The 24,053-nt window shown below is 46.6% G+C and overlaps 1 pseudogene across 1 annotated transcript; it reads left to right on the top strand.

Moving 5' to 3' along the window:
- Positions 1 to 3,998: 3,998 nt before the first annotated feature.
- LOC308492624 (cyclin-Y-like protein 1) lies at positions 3,999 to 6,207 on the top strand (annotated as a pseudogene). Its single transcript has 2 exons — positions 3,999 to 4,025; positions 5,333 to 6,207. The product of its transcript is annotated as a cyclin-Y-like protein 1 (transcript).
- Positions 6,208 to 24,053: the final 17,846 nt, after the last annotated feature.

The raw sequence follows: 24,053 nt of genomic DNA, 5'->3' as shown, positions 1-24,053 counted from the left end.
CACTGGGTTGGGAACAGCTCAACTATTGTGATTGTAGATGTCAAAGTCCAATACCAGGCCTCAGCGACCTAAATTCCGAGGTTTTAAAAAAGGAAGAAAACTGGGGTTTCATGGCGGGATTCCATGGGTTGATGTGCACAGGGTCCCGGCCTGACTGGGTGCTGCCTGGGAGAGTAGTGGGATGGGACCAACCCTTGAGTGGGAGGAGTGGACATGGGTGACAGAGATTAGGAGGGTCTGGGTAATTTTCAGAGACGGTCCTGTGATGGGGTCACAGGTTGTGGCTAAGGAGTGATCCCTCGCAGAGGACATGCAGAATAGAAGCTGATGGTTGGAGTTCTGATCCTAAGGGGTGGAGGGGACCTCAGAGCCCCTTGTGGGGATTGGCTGAAAACCTTGTATAACCATAATGTTGGGGTGGAATTGCTGTAATCTGGAAGAGACCATTTTAACTAGGAGGTTAAAGAGACAAGGTCCAAACAGTATTCTTCAGATCTAGAACCATGAACCATCGTCCTGGAAGGAACCAGACCTAATACGGTGTGTGGATTTGGGGCTAGTGGGTGCATTGGAATAACTGCCTCATTTATTATCCGGAGGTCCTGAACTAAGCAGTACTGGCCAGTTTCCTAACTGGCAGAATGGGCACGATGCAAGGAGAGTTACAGGGAATTAAGAGGCTGTGATTAAGGAATTTTTCAATGGTTGGCTGTAAGCCAAGTTGGGCCTCTTTACTAATAGGATATTGAGGTTTGCAAGGAAAAGAAGTGGGTTTTTTAAAATCTAATCTGAACAGGGGTAATATGGCTGGCCCATCTCGGGGTCTCTTGGTCTCACATTATAAAAGGAACTTGGATTCTTATTTCTGGAGGAATATTTATAAGTTCCTCTGAGTGATCGGATAGTTGTAATAAAACCGTTATTGTCAGGTCAGAGGGAAGAAGTTGGAGACTGGTTTGCAGCTTTTGCATGATGTCCCAGCCTAATAAAGGGGTGGGACAATGGGGCATGACTTAAAAAACTGTGAGTGAAAGCTCGATTTCCAAAGCAACATGGCAAGTGTAATATATGCCTACAGGTAGGTAGTAGGATTGCCTTCTACACCAGTAAGGACAGGAGAAAACTCAAGAGGCGGGCCAGAGCATTGGAGAAGGGCAGAGTAAGTGGTTCCCATTGCACTCTCGTAGTAAGAAAAATAATATTCTTACCTGCTACCTTGAGTGTTACCCTGGGTTCGGCCTCTGTGATGTGAAGAAGGGGAACCTGGATGAACCCTGGGGCCTGTCAGGCAAGGGGTTAGGTGTCATCTGGCTCATAATCTATGATGACCATTAAAGCAGCTGCTTGGATGAAGTACTCTTTTGGCCAGTGTGGAAGCAGGATGGCCCCCCTCCTTGAGGGGAGAGGGGACAGACAATCCCTTCTCCAATGGCCCTCCTTTTTGTAAAGGGCACATGGGCCCAGAGGTGCCTTCTTGACCTGACGAGGGCACTCTTTGCTCCAGTGTCCTTCTTAATGGCATTTGAAGTGAACGTTGGGGCCCGTCTTCTGGGATCTCCCTCCGTGGGGGCCTATCCCTGGGTAAAGCTGTGTGGGAAGGGTGCTAGCAAGTTCAGCAGCCATTAGGTGAGCCCTCCTCTGATCCTGCTCCCTATCCCACCTTTCTCTGGAATCCTTCTCAGCCTCGTCTTGGTTATTGAAAACCTTGAAGGCCATATCTAATAATATGGGGAGAGGCATCTGGGACCCTAGGTCTCGCTTTTGCAATATTCTCTGAATTTCCAGAGCAGATTGCCTGATAAAATGCATGGCAAGAATAGTAATGACTTCCTGACTAGTGGGATCTAGATTAGTATATCTCCGCACGGCATCAGCGAGGCGGCTTTGAAAAAAAGCCAGATTCTCATTAGGTTCCTCAGTAATCTCTCTGAGCTTTTCTTAATTTGCAGGTTTACGGATGCCCCTTTTCATGCCTTCAATGAGGCAAGTAACCATATGGTCTCTTCTGCACCTGCCTTGGGCTTGGAGCTGGTAGTGCCAATTGGGATCACAGTTAGGAACTACCTCTGCTCCAGCCTGATATTGGTCAGGCTGTCAGGTTGCTAATTGATCTGTGTATCCTTGAGCTATGGCTCAGATATGGTTCTTTTCTTCTAAAGTACAGCAAGTGGTGAGAATAATATGTATGAGGTGTGATCACAAAATATGGTTTTGTGATGTTTAAAAAAATTATTACAGTAAAAGACACATTGCCATTAATCCCCCTCATAATACTCCCCTTACTTCAGACCCATTTATCCCATCATTCTTGCCACTTTCTGAAGCAGTTCCGGAAGTCCTCTTCCGTGAGTGTCTTTAGTTGCACTGTCGTGGCTGCTCAATGTCCTGAATCAATTCAAAACATTTTCCTTTCATTGTCATTTTGACTTTGCGGAAGAGCCAGAAGTTGCACGGTGCCAGATCTAGTGAATAAGGTGGATGAGGACACACTGTGATGTCTTTGACAGAAATTGCCATATACCAGAAGCAATGTGTAATCTGGAGTGTTGTCACCATAGAAGATGAAGTAAAGACACTCATGAAAGAGAACTTCCAGAACTGCTTCAGAAAGTGGCAAGAACAATGAGATAAGTGTGTTTGAAGTGAGGGGGAATATTTTGAGTGGGATTAATGGCAATGTGTCTTTTACTATAATAATTTTTTAATTTAAACATTCACCATAGTTTTTGATCACACCTCGTATAGCTTGCCAAATGAGGTCAAAAGCTATAGTCAAACCCTGAAACACTTTAATGAATTTGGAAGTCTCTTCTGAATAATTGCCTAATTTGGTCTCTATTTGGGCTAAATCTGCCATGGGAAAGAGAACATGTACTCTGATATCTCTATTAGCGACCTCACGGCATCTAGTTTGTACTGTGGTCAAGCAACATTGCAAAAGAAAATTATTTTGTTCTTTTTGAGGGATGACAGATCAAATTACATCCAATTTTTAAGAATACAGCCTAGAGGAGAGTCTGGGGATAGATGATCGATCTGCCTCCCACGGTCCTGAGGAAGCAGGGAGATGGTGTCGGGCTGACTGGGAGATTCAGAGAATCTCCAAGAACTAAGAACGTCCTAGAAGGACAAACTGGCCATATGTCTTGGGAGCATCCCTCTGCAAGAAATAGGCCCTGGGATCAGGGACCCCCCCCCTTGGGGTTAAGAACCCCACCAACCCGTGGCAATTATTGGCGCCTCCATTGTTGTCCCCAGATGCAACACTCACCAGAAGGTTTCCAAACGTACCTCTGGAATCTCGGAATCACAGGAAGTAGAGACAGAGTATAGAAAAAGGAGTCTAACGCCTGTGAAGGCTAAAGAGAGGCCCACAGGGAGTACACCGGACTTCTGACCCTGCCGGAGAATAGACCCAGCCTAGAATCTTCAATTCCCCATCAGGGGCTCTTGAAAGACTCAAAAAGAAAAAGAAAAAAAAAAGGGACCCAACAGCATGTGTGGATTCACCCTGGATAGGCTGCCGCTGCCAACTGCACCACATGCTGGAACTTAGGTACTCAGACAGGGTAGAGTTTCCCCAAAGGGAGGGAGAGAGAACAGCTCCCCAAAACAGTCACCAAATGTCATGGTGGCTCCCGGATAGTTACAGAATTCACAAGACAAAGCAGGAAGCAGGAGCAGGAGCAGATTTGTTAAGTACGCTCAAAGCAGAATGGGCAGTCTAAGAGAGAGACCTGCACCGATGAGAAGGTGTGTTGGAGTTTAAAGCTATGTTTCTGAATGTGTCTAGCAAGGAGCTCTTTAGGGTGTGATTTTTCTCACAATTCAGTTGTTCGTTGTCCAGTAATTGTCAATATCAACTCAGGGCACAGTGTTCCCAGAAAGCAGCTGTTCACTGGACCCCAACTGCTGCTACTGCTGCCTATGTTAACCCTTGCCTGAACACTCCTGTCCACTGAGCCCCCGCACGCTGCCCATCATGAGAAGGAGCCTCAATGTCGCACAGCCCAGGGCAGCGACAGGTGCATTTCACAGCGACTTTGGCAGAGTCATTGGTGTGAAAGGCACATGTAGGGTCCTCGTGCTCCTGCTCAGCTCCCAGGTTCTAAGAGGCGTGACGCCCGCACGTAGGACCATGTAGGTCAGCATCTCCCATGCCTGCGGTCACTCCTCAGCTTCTGCTCCAAAGCAGTTAAGAATCAGGGAGACGAAATCACAACAAGCCTTAGAAACTCTCAAACCGTGTGAGCACGTACCCAAGGGGCAGCGGCCAAGGACACCTCAAAGTGAACCTGGTGGGGAGCCCGTGCCCATCACCTTGTTGCAAATCTCCTGCGCAAGTGGGGTTGAGAGCGTCAGTGCTCCTCCCAGACCCCCCATAAGAACTATCTCACTGTCGGTGTCCAGTGCGAGGACGGACAGACCCTGACTCACTGGACACACACGTGGTGTAGGAAGGAAGACTGGGAGGGAAGTATCAGAGGAATGGTAGTGGTTTTTCATTTTATTTTTTATTTTTTTAATTAAAGTTTATTGGGGTGACAAGTGTTAGTAAAGTTACATAGGCTTCAGGTGTACAATTCTGTAATACATCATCTATATCTCACATTGTGTGTTCACTGCTTAAAGTCAGTTCTCCGATAGTGGTTATTTTAAATAATGGGATTTCTGTACTTTCAAATCTCCTGAACTTGACTTCTTTACTAAAAATTGTGGAGAAATATGATGGCATACTTTGCCTAGAATTGCATTCGGTTCCCCAATAAAGTTTGCTTTTCATCAAGTTCCAACATCTTACACAGGAGGTGATTACACTTAGGAGCGCTTGTGGATTCTGTAGGAAGGAAGGAGCTTGAGTGAAGGGAGGGAGATGGGAAATTCAGCCAAACTTCTAAACTGGCGGAGCTGTCATAGGAGTGTGACCTTGGAAGGTAGCGTGCCCATCACTGTGTCCGCTTTGTTAGACCGACTGTTCAGTGGACGGGGCTCCTGTAGCTGGGAGGACAGAGGCTCTTCTCACGTCTTTCCCGCCCTCTCCTTGGCCGCCCTTCATCCAGCCAGGAGGAGGCTGGCAGCAGCTCGCCTCTTATTAATCACCGCCATCCACACACTCAGGCCCCAGGTCTGTATTAAGAAAAGCTCACTGAGACAGACTAGTTAGCTGGTGGGAGGCGTTAGCGGTGGAATTGCCTGGCGGTGGTCGGTGGTCGGGGTAGCCGGGGCCTGGGTGTGTGTGTGTCGGGGGGTGGGGGGGGTGAGGGGGGGTGTAGGCACCCTGGGCTGCCTGTGCCCACCGCGCCCTGTGGAGCACTGCGGGGGCCCCGGCTAGCGTAGGCAGCAACGGCGCGGGCGAGGAGTGGAAGCGCCCGTGGGGAACACACTGACCTGTTGCTTCTGCCCTAGTGCCATAATGCCAGCCCCAAGTGGGGCTGGCGCTCAGGGCCGGCGGAGACGTATGACAAGCCCGAGATTTACGAGGGGCAGTAGCACCGTCGCCTGCTGCCCTGGATGGAGCTCGTGGGGTTCGATTTCCAAGACGCCGAGGGCCACCACCTGCAGCACATCGCGACCGGGAGATGCCCGAAGACATAGCTTTGGAATCAGACCCTTCTGACCATCCCAGGGCAAGCACAATTTTCCTGAGCGAATCTCAAATGGATGAGCGAGAAAAGAGGAAGAACAGCCACGTCACTCAAAGGCAGCTCGCTAAAAGTATAGCTCGTGCTCAACAACATTTCTAGATGAGAGCACCATCGGCCACCCTAAACTTAGAACCACAGTAAGATGTGTGACCTTAGCGATATATTACCACATAAAGAACAGAGATGGAAATAGATCCTTGGATATTTTTGATGCGAGATCACATCCACTCACATGAGAAACGGTTCCAGAGGAACATTTTAAGCATGATTCTGAACACAAATTGATTTACAGATTTGTTTGTACTCTTTTTAGTGCTACACGGCTAAGCGTTGAAGGGCAATAATAACTTTGATTTACATAGACCAGCTTTTAATGTATATTGCCATTGACATTTCGCCCACTACCTGGAGAAGAATTGTTTTGGGGAGTCATTCTTCTTGCCTCCAAAGTTTGAGACAGTCAGGCTGTATGGAATGTGGCCTGCTGCCAGATCCTTAAGGACATGACAGTCATGAGGGAATGAGATGGAAAGGCATTTTTTTGGAAGCTATTTCACTGTAATGTGGATGTTACACCCAACTTTTATGGCAGCTACTACTCCCCTCCCTTCTTTTGCCCCCCCCCCACTCCGGTTCAAGACATTGCTTCTCAGTCTAGTTGTGTAGGACACAGCTCCCTGGCCCATGCTAGTATGATGAGCCTTGCCCTTACTCCCCTCCCCACCTCCTGCTGAGGCTGTGAGTCGTTGGTCATCGGTCCGCTCACAGCATCTCACAGCAGCTCTCACCAGCTGCCGGCCACTCACGCTGGCGACAACTATTTCTTTCACCTTCACTTCTTGGGACAGCACAACAATGTGGATTTTAAATGTGCTCTTCTTAGCAAACAAAGAGGACAGAACCTGGAGTCCATTCCCAGAGTATGTGATGACAAGCTAAGCACACCTGCTATGAGGCGGTGATCATTTCACTGTTTCTCAGCGCTCTAATGCCATCATCTCTTAAGGGCGATATGAGAGCCTCTCATCTACAAGGACTGGAAAAACATCAGCTCTCCTCCTCAAAAACCAGCAATTAGTTACGTATGTGTGGAATCTAAAATCTGAATAAATGAGCAAAGAAAACAGAAAAACAAACAAACAAAAAACCCAGCAGTAGGTATTTCTCCTTGTCACCTCCTGAGCAACAAGGGTTGTGGGGAGCGAGGAGGGCGGCACAGGGTTAAGAAAGGCAGTAGCCAGGAATAGAGTGCAAGCGGAGCCAAGGGACAGCAGCCTCAAGGACTGAGCCCCGAATCGGGCCTACACATTAGCTTCTATTACTTAGGTGAGGAAGTAAAGGAGATAAAGCTTGTCGATCTCAAGATCTGTGAATCCCATATATTGTAATAGGAAACTGATTCAAGCCAATCACCCTTGCCTGCAGGCAGCAGAACCATAAGTCTCAGGATGTTTGTACTTCCCCAAGGGACAAAACCTATATGCTTATGAATAGATGGAAAGCACATCATTGAATCTCTTCCCTTGCAGGTTTTGGGAAGGAATGCAGGCACAGAGGCAGAGGCTCTGCGTGGCAACACACCTGTTGTCACTTAGGCACAGACTGTAGCACCCTTACATACTGTAGGGTTCTTCCTCCCGACTGCATCATTGAAGCTGCTCGTTGTTATCAGCAATTAGTTTAAACCAGAAAGCTGCTGGATAACACTCGTCATTCAGATTCTTTGCGAGCATGACTTATGAGCACATTAGCATGTCTGGGATAATAAGAAGGAGTATCAGTCATTGATTATCTACTTCTATTGGCGCCATGCTGCATATCTTACAAGCTATGATGGTGCTCCTCATTTTCTGATGATTTTCCTTTGTTAAATAAATGTATCAAAAGGCATCCTCATAATTCCAACAGACGTGGGGGTCCAGTGATAACACAGCGGTGGTGAAATAGAAGGTGTCACACAAGTCTCAGGGCAGTTTTCAGCTTTAATACAATGTGCTTGGACCCTCCACAGCACAGCTGCAGAAATATCAATGCTAGACTTAGAAAACATCACTGGAAAGTTTAATAAAATTTCAATTAAACTGATGTAATTCTGTAAATTTTCAGTATTAAGCTTTTCATCTTACATTGAGTGAAGCACAAAATTTTACGTATTAAGCTTTCTTGTTTCAGCCAATGTATTAATATTGAGCTTTTAATATTTCTCCTACCTTCTCAAATGTATTCCTGGAAATTTGACTGTAAACAAAGAATATCTGGGCCAAGGAATAATTTATATACAGCAAGCCTTCAAATTATATTCAGTGCCACAGGTTCCCATTTTTTAAGGCGAGAAATGTAAAGGACAAATAATGGTATATAAAATATTACAACATGCCACCTGCAAAAACATTGTTTAGGAGGTTCAGAGCTTGGAGATTGAAGTATTGATTACAGTTTTATTTTGAAAAGAATACTACAACTGATGTGGTGTATTCCTCCTGTTTATATTAAAAGAAAGCTAATAAATTGTTTTAATTTTTAAAAAAAAGAAAACTCACAGAGAAATTCATAAGCAGTACCAGCAATGGCTGACACAAGAGGAGCTTATAAATGGGAAAGAGAGCACATGAGAAAGAAACGAGGGTGGGGTGTTATCTGTCCTCACAAAGCCGCCTGAAGACCTGACTGAGGAGCTTCCCAGCGACAGCACAGGTGATGCGGCTCCATCTACCCTCAAGATAAGTTCGCCTTCCTTCCTCTGTGATAGGAACGGTGCTTTATTTTTCAGTAAAACTGAGATATGAAAATGAGAGTGAGCCTGTACGTTACAGATGACACACAATTTTCTTGGTGGAGGGAGTGTGGGGTGTAAGCCTATTATCACCTGATGATACTTGATTCCAAGGGCATTCAAATGTGACAGCATCAGTTACATGTTGTATGAGAGTGAGTTTTGCCATGTGAGAAAATTTTTATTTTTGAAGAAAATTATGAAATTATCAACCAAAATGGCCATGTGAGATACTTCCTCCAGCAAAAGTTTTGAAATGAGCAGTTTTGCTCTGTTCTTGCTTTGGGTTCCCTTGACTTGTCAGAGTTCCCATCTGGTTTTCTAATGTCATGAAGTGAACCAAAGAGCTGTGCAAACACGACCCAGCATGATGTGCTCCTCATGATATTTCCTGTCATTTCAGGAGACTCCAGTGGACACTGTAGGTAAGAGAATGTAAGTTTACATGTGGGCATCCATTGTATGCCAGCTATACCACAATTAACATGGAAGAACAAAGCCCTCCCTGCTCAGGGCAATGCTCCCTGAGCTCTAAAGGGGAAACTGTATTTCAGAACCTCTGTTTCTGCATCAATGACAACTTCCCTTAATTATTATCATTGCCTCTTGGTGTGGCGCGTGGCATTTTGAATGGTTATGATGTGTCACTGCTGCCACTTCCCTCATTCTCAAGGCTTTTCCATTAAAGGCCTACGAATGACTCCTCCCCGCAACGTAGCTGAGCGCTGGGCAGGGCTCCTTCCTTTTGCAGATGGGCCCTGGTGTAGCCCCATGCTACGTCCAGTTCTGGAGTCATTTGCACCAGGAGAGACTCCAGGAAGATGAGGGACACTCACTCACTGTGGCTTTCTCCACAGAGGTCTAACATTTACCTTCACACACTCTTGCTGAGAACACACGATGTCTTTCTCACGTGGAATGTCTGCCTCCCATCACTCGTCCTACCCGTGGTTTTCTGTGTGGGCAAGAAACACTGTGCACATTGGAGAGAACCAAGAGGTCACGGTGATGGACTGAGCGTCAGGGTGGCACTGGGCTCCCGTCCTAGGAGGACGAAGGGCACGCTGTGCATCGCGACGTGAGGAAAGACCAGCTCAGCAGAGCGGCAAGTGCTCTGCCCCTCGTGTCCCTCTCGAAACTTCCTGTGGAAATAGGCTTATGCTTTCTTCTGAAGGGCTTTGTCAGAAATCAGGTCAAGGCAGTTGTTTAAGTCGTTACGCATATAAAATGAGACACATTCTGCTTTGAGTGTCCTTTGTAGCAGGACTCGTGTGTGAAAATGTATTTTAGTAGAATTTGATTGCCCAGTAGGTTGCAATGTTTCCTAAGCAAGCAAAAAATTGCACTGCTTGAGTGTAAAATGTCACTTGTTTATCCCAGAGACTGTCTACTTGAGACAAGTCTGTCCTAGAAATCCTCAATCTCTAGATCATCGTCTCGTTGTGGTGCTGAAGGGAACCCAGATGTGTGCGCTGAAATGTCAAAACGAGGTTCCCAACAGCTGGGCCCCAGGAATTGACAGAGCACTGTCCAGTGGATTCCAGGTGCAAGAACAGCTCTGAGAGCCTTGGGCCAGACTTTGTCATGACAACAATTTAGAGAAGCAGAGGAAGAGTCAGGAAGGGCACCCAGACCAGAGGGTGACCAGGTGATGGTTTCGAGATCAGAAGAAGCAATAGGACACCGTTCCCTGGTGTTCCGTGGACACCCAGCCTTGCCCAGACTTAAGATGCTATTTGGCTGCTTCTTGAATGGGGGTGAGAAAGGACGCAGCCATGTTGCTGGATTGCACACTGTGTAGACGTCTTCTTTTCAACCTGGAGAGAGGAGCTTTCCTCCTGTTCCAGGGTTTATCTTCCTTTGTAACAACCAGACCCTTTCTCCTTTGCTCCCTGCCTCCCTCATTGTCCCTCCATTTCTCTTTATCTTCCTCTCTGTCTCCCCTCATTCCTTCCCTCCCATCCTTTCTTCCTTCAATCCTTTCTTTGTTCCTTCCTCTCTCTCACACTCCTTAATCCATGCTTTCTCTTTATTCCATTTCCCCCTTTATTTGCTTCTAATATATATTACCTACTTTTTTATTTAACATAAAGTCTAACTGCTAAGCACCTTTTAAGTATACAGTACTGTATTGTTAACTGTAGGCACATTATTACACAGCAGATCTCTAAAACTTTCTCAGCAGATTTCTTTCCTTTTTAATGGTGAACAACATTCCATTGAATTCATACACCACCTTTCCTCCATGCTTTCACCTGCCCCTGGACACTGGGGCTGTTTCCAGGTCTGGGCTGTTGTGAGCAAGCAGCAATGATCAAGGGCATGCAGGTATCCCCTCGAGATCCCGAATTCATTCCCTTGGCATGTGACCCAAAAGTGCTATCACTGCATCTCAGGGGAGTTCTATTTGTAAAGGGGAGTTCTATTTGTAACACTTTGATGAAGCTCAATTCTGTTTTCCATAATGGCTGCACCATGTTACATTTACACTAACAGTGTAGAAAGGATCCAATTTCTCCCATCCTTGCCCACATTTGTTATCTTTCTTTACCTTCAAATAATACACACCTAACATGTGTTCAGTGATAGTTCACTGTCCTCTTCATTTGCATTTCCCTGATGGTTAATTCTGTTGACCCCTTTTCATAGGTCTGTTGGCCTTTCCTATGTCTATTTTGGAGAAATGTCTGCTCAAGCCTTTGCCCAAGTTTTAGTTAGATTCTTCTTCTTTTTTTTTAACCACTGAGTGTGAGAGTTTTGTGTGTATTTTGTATATTAGCCCCTTTTCAGAAAGGTTTGTAAATATTTTCTCCTGTTTTGTAGGAGTCTTTTCATTCTGTTGGTTGTTAGACTATCCCTTGCCATTGTTTAGTTTTCGCACCCTTCTTGAGGACAATTTGGCCATATATGTGTGTGATTTAGCACTTTGTCTTCTGTTCCACAGATCAATGTGTCTGCTTTTATGCCAGCAACAAGCTGCTTGGATGACTGTAGCTTTGTCATGAGTTTTGAAGCCAGGAAGGGTGGAGCCGCTATCTTTATTTTGCATTCTCCATATAGTTTTGGCTACTAGGGTCCTTTGCGGTTCCATGTGTATTTTAGGATATTTTTCTCTTTCTACAAAAATGACAGTAGGGGGCCGACAGGGTGGCTCAGGCAGTTGGAGATCCGTGTTCCTAACTCTGAAGGCTGCCGGTTCCATTCCCACAAGGGCCAGTGGGCTCTCAAGCACAAGGTTGCCAGTTCGATTCCTCAACTCCCACAAAAGATGGAGGGCTCCAGCCTCTGCAACTAAGGTTGAACACAGCACCTTGAGCTGAGCTGCCGCTGAGCTCCCAGATGGCTCAGTAAGTTGGAGCTCTGGCTCTCAAGCACAAGGTTGCCAGTTCGATTCCTCCACTCCTGCAAGGGATGGTGGGCAGCGACCCTGAAACTAACAAGGACAACGGGACCTGGAGCTGAGCTGCGCCCTCCACAACTAAGACTGAAAGGACCACAACTTGCCTTGGAAAAAGTCCTGAAGTACACAGTGTTCCTCAATAAAAAAAAGTCCTTTCCCCTTCCCCCAATAAAATCTTAAAAAAAAACAAAAACAAAAAAGGACAGTAGTTTTTTCAGGGGTGTTGCACTGGGTCTGCAGAACACTTTGGGTTGTGTGGAATTGTTAACAATATAATGTCTACCAACCCATGAACACAGTGTGTGGTTCCAATTGTTTGTGTCTTCGACAATTCCTTCAACGATGTTTTGTCATTTTCATTGTACCAGTCATTCTCCCCTTAGGGGGTCTTTGCCACTGCCTTCCCAGGCTCTAGTGCAAGTCAGGGGTGAGAAGGGTGGGCTCCTAAAGACAGTGAAGTACCCCCACAACTACTCTGATTCTGTCTAGCACAGGTGTGCCAGCCATGCTGTTCTTCGCTCACAGGTGGGCCCCCGGTTGGGATCCTTTGGGATCTGGTGTTGACATCATTCTTTGATGTCCCCAGAGCCTCCATTGCGCCTGGCACATGCACATGAGTCCTTGCAGTTCCTACCAGTGAATGATGAGCTCAGACCCACCAACTACTCTGTGGGAACTAGCAGTGAAGGGAAGGGCACATCTTTCACATCTTCAGATCTAGAGTTGGGTTCTCCACTGTGGCCGCCAGAGGCCCGGTGTGGCTGTTTATAATTCATTTCACTTGATCATTAATTAACTCAGTGAATTAACTTAAAACATCCAATTGCCCAGTAACACTAGGCACACTCAAATGTGAACATAAGAGCTGGAATTCCAGGTTGATCAGTTTGGAGGGGAGAGCAGTCAGCGGCCAAAGGGAAGGAGGAATTCAAAGGGGATTCCTTCAGCATCTCTCTCTGATTTAAGTGTTTGCATCTGTGACCAACATCTTGTTGAAAACCTTTCACCCCATGGAGCACAGGGCAGGCCTCAGAACCTGAAGGAAAGTCAGGGTGATGCTGTGTGACTCAGCACAGTCTCACATCTAGTAGGAGGAATGGGGCAGCCCTCTTTCTGGTAACGTCACTGCTCATGTCTCTGTATCTAAAGACTGGCTGGCGCAAAGCTTCTCTGACTCTGACAGTGATGAAGAAGACTACACACATCTAATGAGACTCAGGTCAATTCGATGGGAGAGAGTTCATGGGAAAGCAGTATCGCCTGCTGCTTTGAAGGTTGAGCAAGGGGAATGTGACATCAGACAGAAAAAGGAAATATGTGTAGAAGTCTGATTTGTTGTTGCAGTGATGTCACAGACACAGAGCTCTCTGTGTCCGGGGGGGTCTGAGTGTGCTGTTTGTCATCATCTCTTCTTGCTTTGCTCTATAAAACTCAGCGTTCCTGCAAGACCAGCCCTTTCTTCCCCTTATCGCAGCCAAATCTCAGAGCTTGGCATTTGATTGGTCAGCACTCCTGAGAATTGTGGACAAGAGACTGTGGTTTCATGGTCGTAATTGACCTACGATGGCCTTGATCTGGTGAACACAATAACTGGGTCATAGGCTCTGCAAAGTGGAGACCAGGGTCTTCTCGTTTCTGAGAAGTCAAGTCCCTCCCGCTTTACGCTCAGGACTTGTAGCAGCACCTTCTGCTTCTCTCCTCATGTTTGTTCCTCATGGAAAGGGCGCTCCCAGAGCTGCATGAGTTAAAGAAGAATTCCTCTGGCATTACAGCTTTTGCTCCACTATTCTAGAGCTCACTTCCGCCTCCACACCTCAGCCGAGGCTGATGTGCTGAATGTGCTTTCATGAGAGCTAAGCCTCTATCCAGCTGCCTCCCCTGACCCTCCAGGGCCGGCACATTCTAGGAAACACACTTGTTGTCAAAGCACCCCTGACATGTCTCCTGGGGTTAAGCAGGACCAAGAGGCGCTGGGGAACGAGTGTAGACCTGAGAACAGATTGGGTCCTGGGTGCGGCTCCATCACCCAGGAGCAGCAGGACCCTGGGTCCTCACTTGGACTCTAACTCTCCCCTTTTTTTCCCTATGGCCACCTCAACATGACTGCCGCCTTTGTCCCACCGAAGACCGCTGTCAGGATGACGAAGCCGCCCACAGAGTGGGCCTAAGAGCACTTATAAATAATTATCTCCTTCATCTCTCTTTCATGTTTTCTCTTTCCTATCCATAAGCTCCTGTGTGTGACCCTTCCCCAGGTCGGCCTTCTCTTTGTATGATTCTCTTCCTAAGGGATCTGGTCTCATCCAGGTACTGGGTTCTGGGAGCGTCAATGTCTATATTTCCCTCCCAACCCTCCTCTGTCATTCTCTCAGCATCGCCCTGGCGCCTGACCCCCGTCTACAGCATTCAATCCTGTTGAGCAACCTGAGTGGTCCATGCAGGGCGCTGGGCGGGGAGTCTAAGGGCTGGGCCCACCCTGCGGTAGCGCCCTGTGAAGTCTGGCTCTGCCCTGGGCTCCCCACACGGGGCTTTTCCTGCAGTGGGTGACTCTGCACATGCCTGATTCTGCTCTTCCCTCCCATTTTCCAGATTCCTTCAGAAGTGCTTCAGGAGAAGGAGCAGACGAAGCAATTCCGGAGAAAGACGAAGTAGAAGAACTTTGAGCCTGTGGTGCTTGGGATGAAAACGCATAAGTGCGCTGTTCTCCATAGCTTTCTAACTTATTTATTTTTTGTCTTTTAGTAAAAGGAAGCAAACTGAGGAGAGCTCTCTGGTGGCCTCTATTGCCTGTGACCGTGCAGGAGAGACGAGGGGAGAGTAAAGAATCAGTGCAGGCCACTGAAGGATGTCCTGAGCACATCTTTCCTGAGGACGATTCTCAGGCATGTAAGCTTTTACAGTTGCTGGGCTCATCCCTCTTCAACCTCCTTCACCTGGAGGAGATGACAGTAGGTTCCTATATGGCCACCACGTGGGTAACTTCAGACTGTGGCGTTCACATCGTATTCTTCGTGAGAGCCCCCTGGATGTATTTACCACCTCGCCCTGCAGGACCCACTCTGCATTACCGACCCCTTAAGGTCCACAGGGAACATCCCCTAGTGGAGGTTTAATGCAGGACCCTCATCACTGGGTGTGAGAAGACAGTGGGAGGGGCCTGGACCTCCCCCACTGAGGCACCTGGGGAAAGGGGGAGGAGATATGTCCTGTGGCCCATTCTCATACAAGCAGTGGGCCAGAGCGGGCTGCATCTGGCCAAACAACAGAGGACATCTCATAAATGACCCAGTTGAAGGTACAGAACTATGTTCATTAAGCTAATTTTGTGTCGTGACCCCGGGAAAGTCTCCATCTCTGCATCTCGGTGGGTACCTCGTAGTCCCAGCATCATTAGTCGGAACTGTGAATAAATTATTCTCAATTTCTCTGTGGTCTTCTTCCAGGAAGATGACAAGCCCTCTCTATTGTCACACATTTTGTATGACATAGCAACCCGATGAGGAAAGTAGTGTTGCCATTAGCACCAACCCGTCAACTGCCATCAGAAGGAAGAGGTCCAGAAGACGACATATCCCCCCACACCGCAGCCTCCGTCCGTTAAATAGCCCAGGGAAAATGGTTTGGAATTATTCTCCTGAAGTTAATTCAAGAACAATTTTTCAGTTTCCCATTTTGGAGAAAATTATGAAAATGTAAAGCCATGTTCTCTTATTTCATGTGTGCAAATTCAAATGTTGTCGATCGCTAGTGCCCTCACTATTGAAGTAAAGAAAGACGCATTGACAAGTCAATGTCTCATTCATGTCGAATAGACGTCTCTAGCTAGAGTTCTAGCTCAGACAAAGAATTGTCATGTTACCTTGGGGATAGATGGGGCCTCTAGACAGCAGCTGATTTTTTAACATTCGCTGAATAGATCCCTCCCTGCTCCAGTGTCTGCAGATTTGTAAAGATGAATAGATGTTATTGAGAACAGGTTTAGATAACCATAACGGTTGTCCAAATAATACACAAAGTTCGTATATCCCACCTCCCCCCGTTTCCTATTGATACCATCTCATATTCATGTGATACAATTAGTAGTGAAATATTGTGGATATTTTTACTAAAGAAAGGCCATAGTTTCCATTTTGATTCCCTCCCCGTGCTGTGACAGCTATGAGATTTGACAAGCGGATCATGTCACCTGTCACCACTAGAGTATCACACAGCTATCTGCACCCCAGTGTGCATCGTGTAAGTAGGGGGAAGGTGGAGCGATTTGTTAATGGGGACGGAGGTTATGTCGGATTGATGAAAAAGTTTGGGGTATAATTAGTAGAGGTGGGTCCACAGCGTCGTGACTGCAATTAATGCTACTGACCTGTATAGTCACAAATTAGGAAAAGCATTATGTATATTCCATCAGGGTAAAAATGCAAGAAATCCAATATTATAGGCGACGAAGACAGTAGCAGCGTATCTGACTGCATGGACGCTGAATGGGTTGAAACGTTTCAAGAAGGGAAATTTGGATGAGTTAAAATGCATGGAGGAGCATGAAACTGTCACGGAAACACAGCATGCATTTCAGTTTTTACCCTTTTTTAGGTTATTTGAAATAGGTTAGATTCTCTGCAGCGAGAATGCCAAGGGTTCTATTTCTCTTCCTTTCCCGCTCCTCACCCTCCCTTCCTTCATCCAGCACAGAGGACGCCTGGCAGCAGCTTAGCTGCCATTGTGACACCCCCCCATCCACACACCCTCACCCATGTCCACTGAGGGAGCGGGGCTGGCAGTCACCAGGGCTGGTGGGCCCTGTGGCGTCTGCTTCTGCCTGGCCTCCCCACTCGGGGCTTTCCCTGCAGTGGGTGGCAGAGCTCCAAGTGAGTCCTGAGCGGCAGCCCCAGGACTGACAGTTCCTCTGTGTCCCCGGAGCCCCACGACATCGCAGAGGAAAATGTTCTCCATGAGGAGACGCTCCAACTATCCCCAAGGTAAGCTGGCCCTTCTTTGTCTAAGTGACAGGCCCTGCACGAAAGGGGCTGCACGTCTTCCTTTCCCCCCGAATTCAGAGGGAAATGTGACCATGTACATGGAGATGACATACGCGATTTCCTTGTTGGGGGAATGTCGGGTAAGTCTCTAACTGCTGATACCTCAGTCAAGACAGCATTCAACAATGACAGCCTCAGCGACAGACTGCGCTAGCAGCACTGTCCTCAAGAGAACACTCTTCTCCTAAACAGAGTTTTCTATTTGCAGTGCAAAGGGGCTTGACAGACCGTCCATGAAGAGCTCGAGCTTTTGCACAGGTGTTCTGAGCTTTTCTCCTGGGTCACCGACTTAACCACCTGGTGTCCTAAAGAGCATCCCCTAGTGGAAGTTTAACATGGGACCCTTGTCACTGGGTGTGAGAAGACTGGGGGGCAGAGGGCCTCCCCCACTTGAAGCCTCCTGGGAAAAGAAGGAGGAGAAGATGTCCTGTGGCCCCTTCTCATGCCATCAGTGGGCTAGAGGGGTCTGCATCTGGCCAAACAACAGAGGACATCTCATAAACGACCTAGTTGAAGGTACAATAGAACTATGTTCATTAAGGTAATTTAGTGGCTCTGGGAAAGTCTCCATCTCTGCATCTCTGTGGGTACTTTGTGGTCCCAGCATTAAGTTGGGGACACTGCAGGATCCTAAGACACCTGGGTGTTGCCCAACCCTTGGGGACCCCTCAGCCTCTGTTGAGCCCTGCGGAGGGCCTCAGTCACCTCATGTCACCATTTCTCAGGCTGAGGTTCTGTCAGCTGTTTTTCTATATGTAAAAACCAAATAAGCCACAAAAATATCGAAGAAAACGTCATGCTCTTTTGGGATATGGTAAGGATAGAATTACAAATTGCTAAGGTTTCTTTAATTTCCAAATTTGTAAATAAATAAAACAAATGTAATCGGTTTCCTTATGTTTGCAGCAGCAGTGTCTTCTGTAACCTTTTCCATTGGAATACATTTAGCCATAAAACTTATCTTTTTATTACCACTGCATGATGGTTTTTAAGTCGAAGGCACAGCCAGGTCTCAGTCCTATTTTACTGTGCAGGGGTCATGTTGGGTCGTGTTGAGTGAGGGGTGGAGGGACAGGTCCCCTCTCCCACCTGTCCTCAGACCTCCTGCTCCTCACAGGGCACAGGGAGGAGGGACTTGGCCTTTTCATCCTGGAGTCCTAGAGCCCCCCTGCCCCCATTTCCTGTGTATCAGTTTTACTGTCCAGGGAACCAGTCAACTAAGGCTGCCCGGCCAAATGCCCAGGTGCAATCGCCCCTATAAGACTTTTTATAGATGCTCAGCTGACAGACAACACCCTCAGGCTAGAGCAGCAAAATGCTCCCGTTTCCTGTGGATCTGACCCCTGGGATGTCAGCGCCCAAGGTCACTTCTAGGTCCTGAGGAGCATCCCTGCACCCCTTCACCCCCAGCCCCCCAGGAGCCCTCCTGCATCTGTGTCTGTGCCTCCCCAGGATTCTAGCATCTGTGTTTGTGTGGCAGGTCCTGGTTGAAGCCTGTGAAGGCCCTGACCTGGCCTCAGCCGGGTCCTCAGAGGGGGTGGGGCTGCCACAGTGTTGGGAACCTTCCAGCAGGACGCGAAAGGGAGCCGCCCCACTGCTGCCGCTCTCCCAAGGTGCTGCATTTAGATCAAGCTCATATTTTATTGTATAGATTTAGTGCTAGTTTTACATAGATCTTTTATTTCACATGGAACATTTTTACATTAATATTTATCTGCTTCCAGTTGCTTTTAAAATGTTTTTCTATAAAACAAAATACAAATATAGAAAAGCACCCCTAGCAATGGTAGCCATCGATTATTCTGGGCCCTACACTTTGCGGAGCAGGGTTTTCCACTGTGTGAAAACCCAGATGCTTCTGAGCAGCTTCTCTGGGCGCCCTGCCTGCCCCCTTGCCTGCTCCCACACTTCCATAGCGAATCCCAAAGGGCCTGGTTGGGTTCCCCCAGCTTTCTGGCCAGATCCACCACCTTTCAACGGTGCTGCCACCGTTGTGCTCATTAGGAGCAATCGTTGTGCTTGGACTTTCCCTGGAGTAAGTGACTCCATCCTTGTGACCTGGTGACTCAGGTGTCGTTCTGTCCTTGGGCAGGATGCTGCCCAGGTGCTGGGGACATTGCGTGTGTGCTACTGGGTGTTGGCAGCAGATGTGTTTATGTTTATAAGAAACCATACAGCTGGACGCTTAAGACTGGGGGGCACTTTGCGATCTTTCAAGTAAATATCAATTAAAAACAAGAAATGCAAACACTATTTTATCCCCAAAGAACCTTCAGGCCTAGGTGGCTTCCTCTGATTTCTACCAAGTATTTCCTATAACAGATACTCTCCATCACACCTGTGTAAAGGATGAAAAGTAACCTTCTACCCCTTCCCCTGCCCTGGAGCCACCCATGTGTCCTTTCTGGAGGCCGCCATTCCCACATTTCTTGCTTAGTCTTCCATACATTTAGTGTGTGTACAGTTATGTAGCACTTATACAGATCTGTCATTTTTCTTCCAGCTCTATCTGAGTTTTCTTATATTTAGCCTCATAATACTAATAAGAAGGTCCCCATATCACAGAACAGGGAACTGAGAACAGAGGGCTTGTCCCTTTTTCAGGTTCATGTGGCTTTCAGGATTGTTTGATACAGGTCATCAGACACCAGTGGCCGTGCTGTCATTGTGCTGTGCTGACTTTCTATATTGTTTCATTAGAATAAAGTCATGTCCCCACGCAATCAGTGTGCTGGGTATTGTAAGTGCACACCACACTGTGACACCCCTCTTCTAAGTCCAACTTTGATTCGGTTTGCTTCCCGAGGCAGCTGGTGAACAAGAAGAGCGGAAGTGTGACCTGGGAATGAATTAACGTTTTCCCATGGTCTTCTGCCAGCAATATATCAACAGTGCTGTTTTGAATGACTTTTCCAGGATCATGCTTCAAGGTTACAAAATGAAAAGAATGAGCATAAGGGATTCAAACACAGAATTCACAAGAAAACCATCTGCGAACAAGATAACCTACTGGCGTCCTCAGCAGTGGTTCAGCAGCACGAAAATGTGTATCTGGCCAAATAATAGGTAGAGACACAAATGTCCTCCCTCCCCTGTTGCCTTACAGCTGCCAAACTGTTTGTCCCCCCCACCCTCCCAACCCCCCACCCCCCCACCCCTGCGCTCTTCCCAGGATTTCACAAGGGAGTGCCTCAGCAAACTGAGGCCCGATGGAGAGATATCAGAACAGCTCCTTTGAGGGGCAGTCTCAGTAAACTGAGACCCGATGGAATCATATGGGTCCCTCCCCTTCAATGGATTCCTTGGAGGTGTGCGTGTGTGTGAAGGACAAGCTGGAACACAACAGGAACTTTCGGAAAGACAGCCAGCAGGCTACGTAACACACAGACCTTGAGATTAACAATCTTTTATCTCCTTAGATGTTAACCAATAAAAACTATGCATTGGCCTTATTCGGGGCTCAGTCCTTGAGGCTTAAGGCCCTTGGCCCCGCTTGTACTCTATTCTTGGCTACTGTCTTTTCTTAGCGCTGCGCCGCCCTTCTTGCTTCCCATAGCTCATGTTGAGCTGGACCCAACACTCCCCCATATTGAAGGTGCTCCTGAAGTAACACCAGTCAGCGGAGTCCAGAGTAGTAGCTGCAGTTTGTACACAGAGACTGGGCTGTGGTCAGGGCGGACGTGGGCAGGAAACGGGCATTCAGAGCCAGTGTAGCCACTGCCCCCTCTCAGCCAAGCCTGAGTCCAGGCTGCTCAGATCTATGGTCGGTGAGACCCTGGGGGCTTGTCAACTTCAGGCTTTAAGCCCCAAAGCACCAGCCCAGCAGACCCCTTTCCCAGGTAGTGTTAACTGCTCATCATCCAGGTTTGTTTGATCGAAGGCAAACTGTGCAACTGTCATGTGGGCAGTTGGTTCGGAATGTCCAGGGTTTTCCCCGTTGGGAGTTAAACAGACTACTGGTCATTCAGGGTGGTCACCTGACCACCAGGAAGTCTCACTGCAAGGCAGCGATAGAATCAAGTGTGGGGGTGGGGGCAAGTGAGAGGAGATGGACACATGTTTGCACCTGCCCAGCCCATGATAGGGGGTCTTCATTTCAGGGAAAGGCATTGTCGTGCGGGGTGTCAGGCGGGGTCCCTGGTCCCGCTCCCCACATAAGAACGCAGGACATGGTGAGGCCAAAAAGGCACATCCACAGAGCCATAAGTAGGGGAGTCATACCACTATATTCTCACCGGCGGCATCCGCCTCTCTGCAATCCGCCCTTGCTAGCCCCCATTTTTTCTGCTAGTGTAGCCACGGCAGTTGTATTAGTGGCCAATGGCTTATGGTTACAGCTGACGGTCAACTAGCCACAGCGGATGGCCATCTGATCACAGTTGATGGCCATTTACTACCTGAGCCAGCACCTTTTTATGTGAGGCCGAGAGCCTGGAAACTGCTTTCTGGGGCTCTGTCCCCACAGGCATTGTATTTCGGGTCATGGATTAAAACATAGAGCCAAGAGTTGGGTCAGGATTTGAGCCATTTTCTTGGGCCAGGCACCTCCTTGGAGCGCCAGCTATCTCCGCAGAGCGAGTTTGGGGCAGGAGGATGTGGGAAAAGCATTGAGGAGAGTTCTTGGTTCAGGTGTCAGGCCATGATCTCATGCCCAGGTGTTTGGGGATCTCTGTCCCTAGGCAGCCATCTCTGTCCCCTGGTCGGATCCATCACTCATGAGTGTTGTGACTCTAGGAAAGTCACCTAATCTCTCTAAATGTCAATGCTCTGAACCATAAAATACAGATCACGGCCCTTACTTAGCTCACCCTGTAGTGCAGGTGCAAGCATCACAAGATAGAACAGATTTTTCCCATGACCTCTAAAACACGTCAGTGTGGAAAAGAAAGGTTGCATGCTCCTGTCTTGTAGCCTTCCATGTACCCTCTCTGGAGGCAACCAGTTCTACATTCCTTGCTTATTCTCCTAGACATTTATTACTTAATGTAGGTACCAACCATTTTTCTTCAGGCTTTATATTTAGTTCTAGCCATTTAACATAATATTAATAAGCACGTCCCATGAACATTTCCGTATCACAGACAGGGATCCCAGACACAGAAGGGCTAAGTAACCTTCTCAGGTACAGGGGGCTTTCAAGTGGGATGTGCTTTCAGACCATCAGGCACCCGCACTCTCAGTCACTGTGTCGTACTGAATCTCTATTTGTCTCATCTAAATAGTTATTCCTATATAACCAGTCTGTTGGGTGTTTTAAGTTCACACCAAACTGCAAGATCAATCTTCTAAGCCCTATTTTGATTCAGGTGGCTCCTCAGCTGGTGATAAAGAGATCTGAAATTTGATCTAGAAATAGTTTCTTTTTCTTTTTTTCAATTACAGTTGACATTCAATGTTATATTAGTTTCAGGTGTATAGCATAGTGGTTAGACATTTATATAATTTACAAAGTGAGGTCCCCAATAAGTCTAGTACCCACCAAGCACTATACATAGTAATTACAATATTATTGACCATATTCCCTATGATGTACTTTATATCTCCATGACTATTTTGTAACTGCCAATTTGTACTACTTAACCCCTTCACCTTTTTTTTACCTAGACCCCTCCCTACCCTCCTCCTAACTGGCAACCATCAGTTTGTTCTCTGTATCTATAAGTCTGTTTCTGTTTTATTTTGTTTTTCAGGTTCCACATATAATCATATGGTATTTGTCTTGGTCTGACTTATTTCACTGAGTATAATACCTTCTAGGTCTTGACTGTTGTCACAAATGGTAAAATTTCATTCTTCTTTATTGTCGAGTAATATTCTGTGAAAAAAAATATATGTATATATATACATATATATGCATCTTATATATATATGTATCACATCTTCTTTGAATTGTCTATTGATGGACACTTAGGTTGCTTCCATAGTTTGGCTCTTGTAAATAATGCTGCAATAAACATAAAGAGGCATGTATCTTTTTGAATGAGTGTTTTACATTTCTTTGGATAGATACCCAGAAGTGGCATTGCTGGAGTTCACAAGGTAATTCTATTTTTAATTTTTTGAGGAACTTCCATATTTGTTACCCCACCAACAGTGCACGAGGGTTCCCTTTTCTCCACATCCTCACCAACATTTGTTTGTTGATTTATTGATGTAGCCATTCTGATAGGTATGAGGTGAGATCTTATTTTGTTTTTCATTTGCATTTCTCTGATGATTAGTCATGTTAAGCATCTTTTCATATGGCTATTGGCCATCTGTGTGTCCTCTTTGGAGAAATGTCTATTTATGTCCTCTGCCCATTTGTTAATCAGATTTTATTTTTGGTATTAAGTTGTATGAGTTCCTTATATATTTTGGATATTAACCCCTTATTGGATGTATTGGATGTACCATTGGTGAATATCTTCTCCCATCCAGTATGTTGTCTTTTCATTTTGTTGATGGTTTCCTTTGCTGCCTAAAAACGTTTTACTTTGATGTAGTCCCATTTGTTTGTTTATTATTTTGTTTTTCTTGCCCAAAGAGATTTGTCCATAAAATATTACTAAGAGCAATGTCAGAGTTTACTGCCTATGTTTTCTTCTAGGAGTTTCAGGGTTTTGGGTCTTACATTTAAGTCTTTAATCCACTTTGAATTTACTCTTGTATAAGGAGTAAGAAAGTGGTCTAGTTTCATTTCTTTTTTCATGTATCTATCCAGTTTTCCCCCTTGCTCCTGAGAGGGGTCTCCACAGCTGACACATCCCACTCTTCACTGTGGGTGTGGGACCAGCCCATGTTGCATTTCTGCCTCTTCTACCAGTCTTGACATTGCTTCTTTATATACTTAGTTATAGGATTTCCATTCCGCTAGTTTTCAGATGGTTCTCCAGAGTGATTGTTCTGTAATTTAGTTGTAATTTTGATGTGGTCATGGAAGGAGGCGAGCACAGCATTTATCTACTCTGCAAATTGGACCTGGGAATAAATTGTTAATATTTTTCCCAGGAAGATGTCAATAATTCTCACTATTGTGAATGCATTTCCCAGTGCCTTGCTTCGGGGACACAAAAAGAAAAAGATAATGGATTCAAACAAAGGATACATGTGGGAATTCATTCAGCAGCATAAAAATGGACTCTGGCTACACACGGTTGAGCCTCAAATATCATCGCATACAAGCTATACCACTGAAGTCACTGTATAAGGAGTAAGAC

The sequence above is a fragment of the Rhinolophus hipposideros genome, assembly GCF_964194185.1.
Source record: "Rhinolophus hipposideros genome assembly, chromosome: 24".
NCBI lineage: Eukaryota > Metazoa > Chordata > Mammalia > Chiroptera > Rhinolophidae > Rhinolophus > Rhinolophus hipposideros.
Note: the sequence above shows the minus strand (reverse complement) of the source record. Positions and strands in the feature narration are given on the sequence as shown.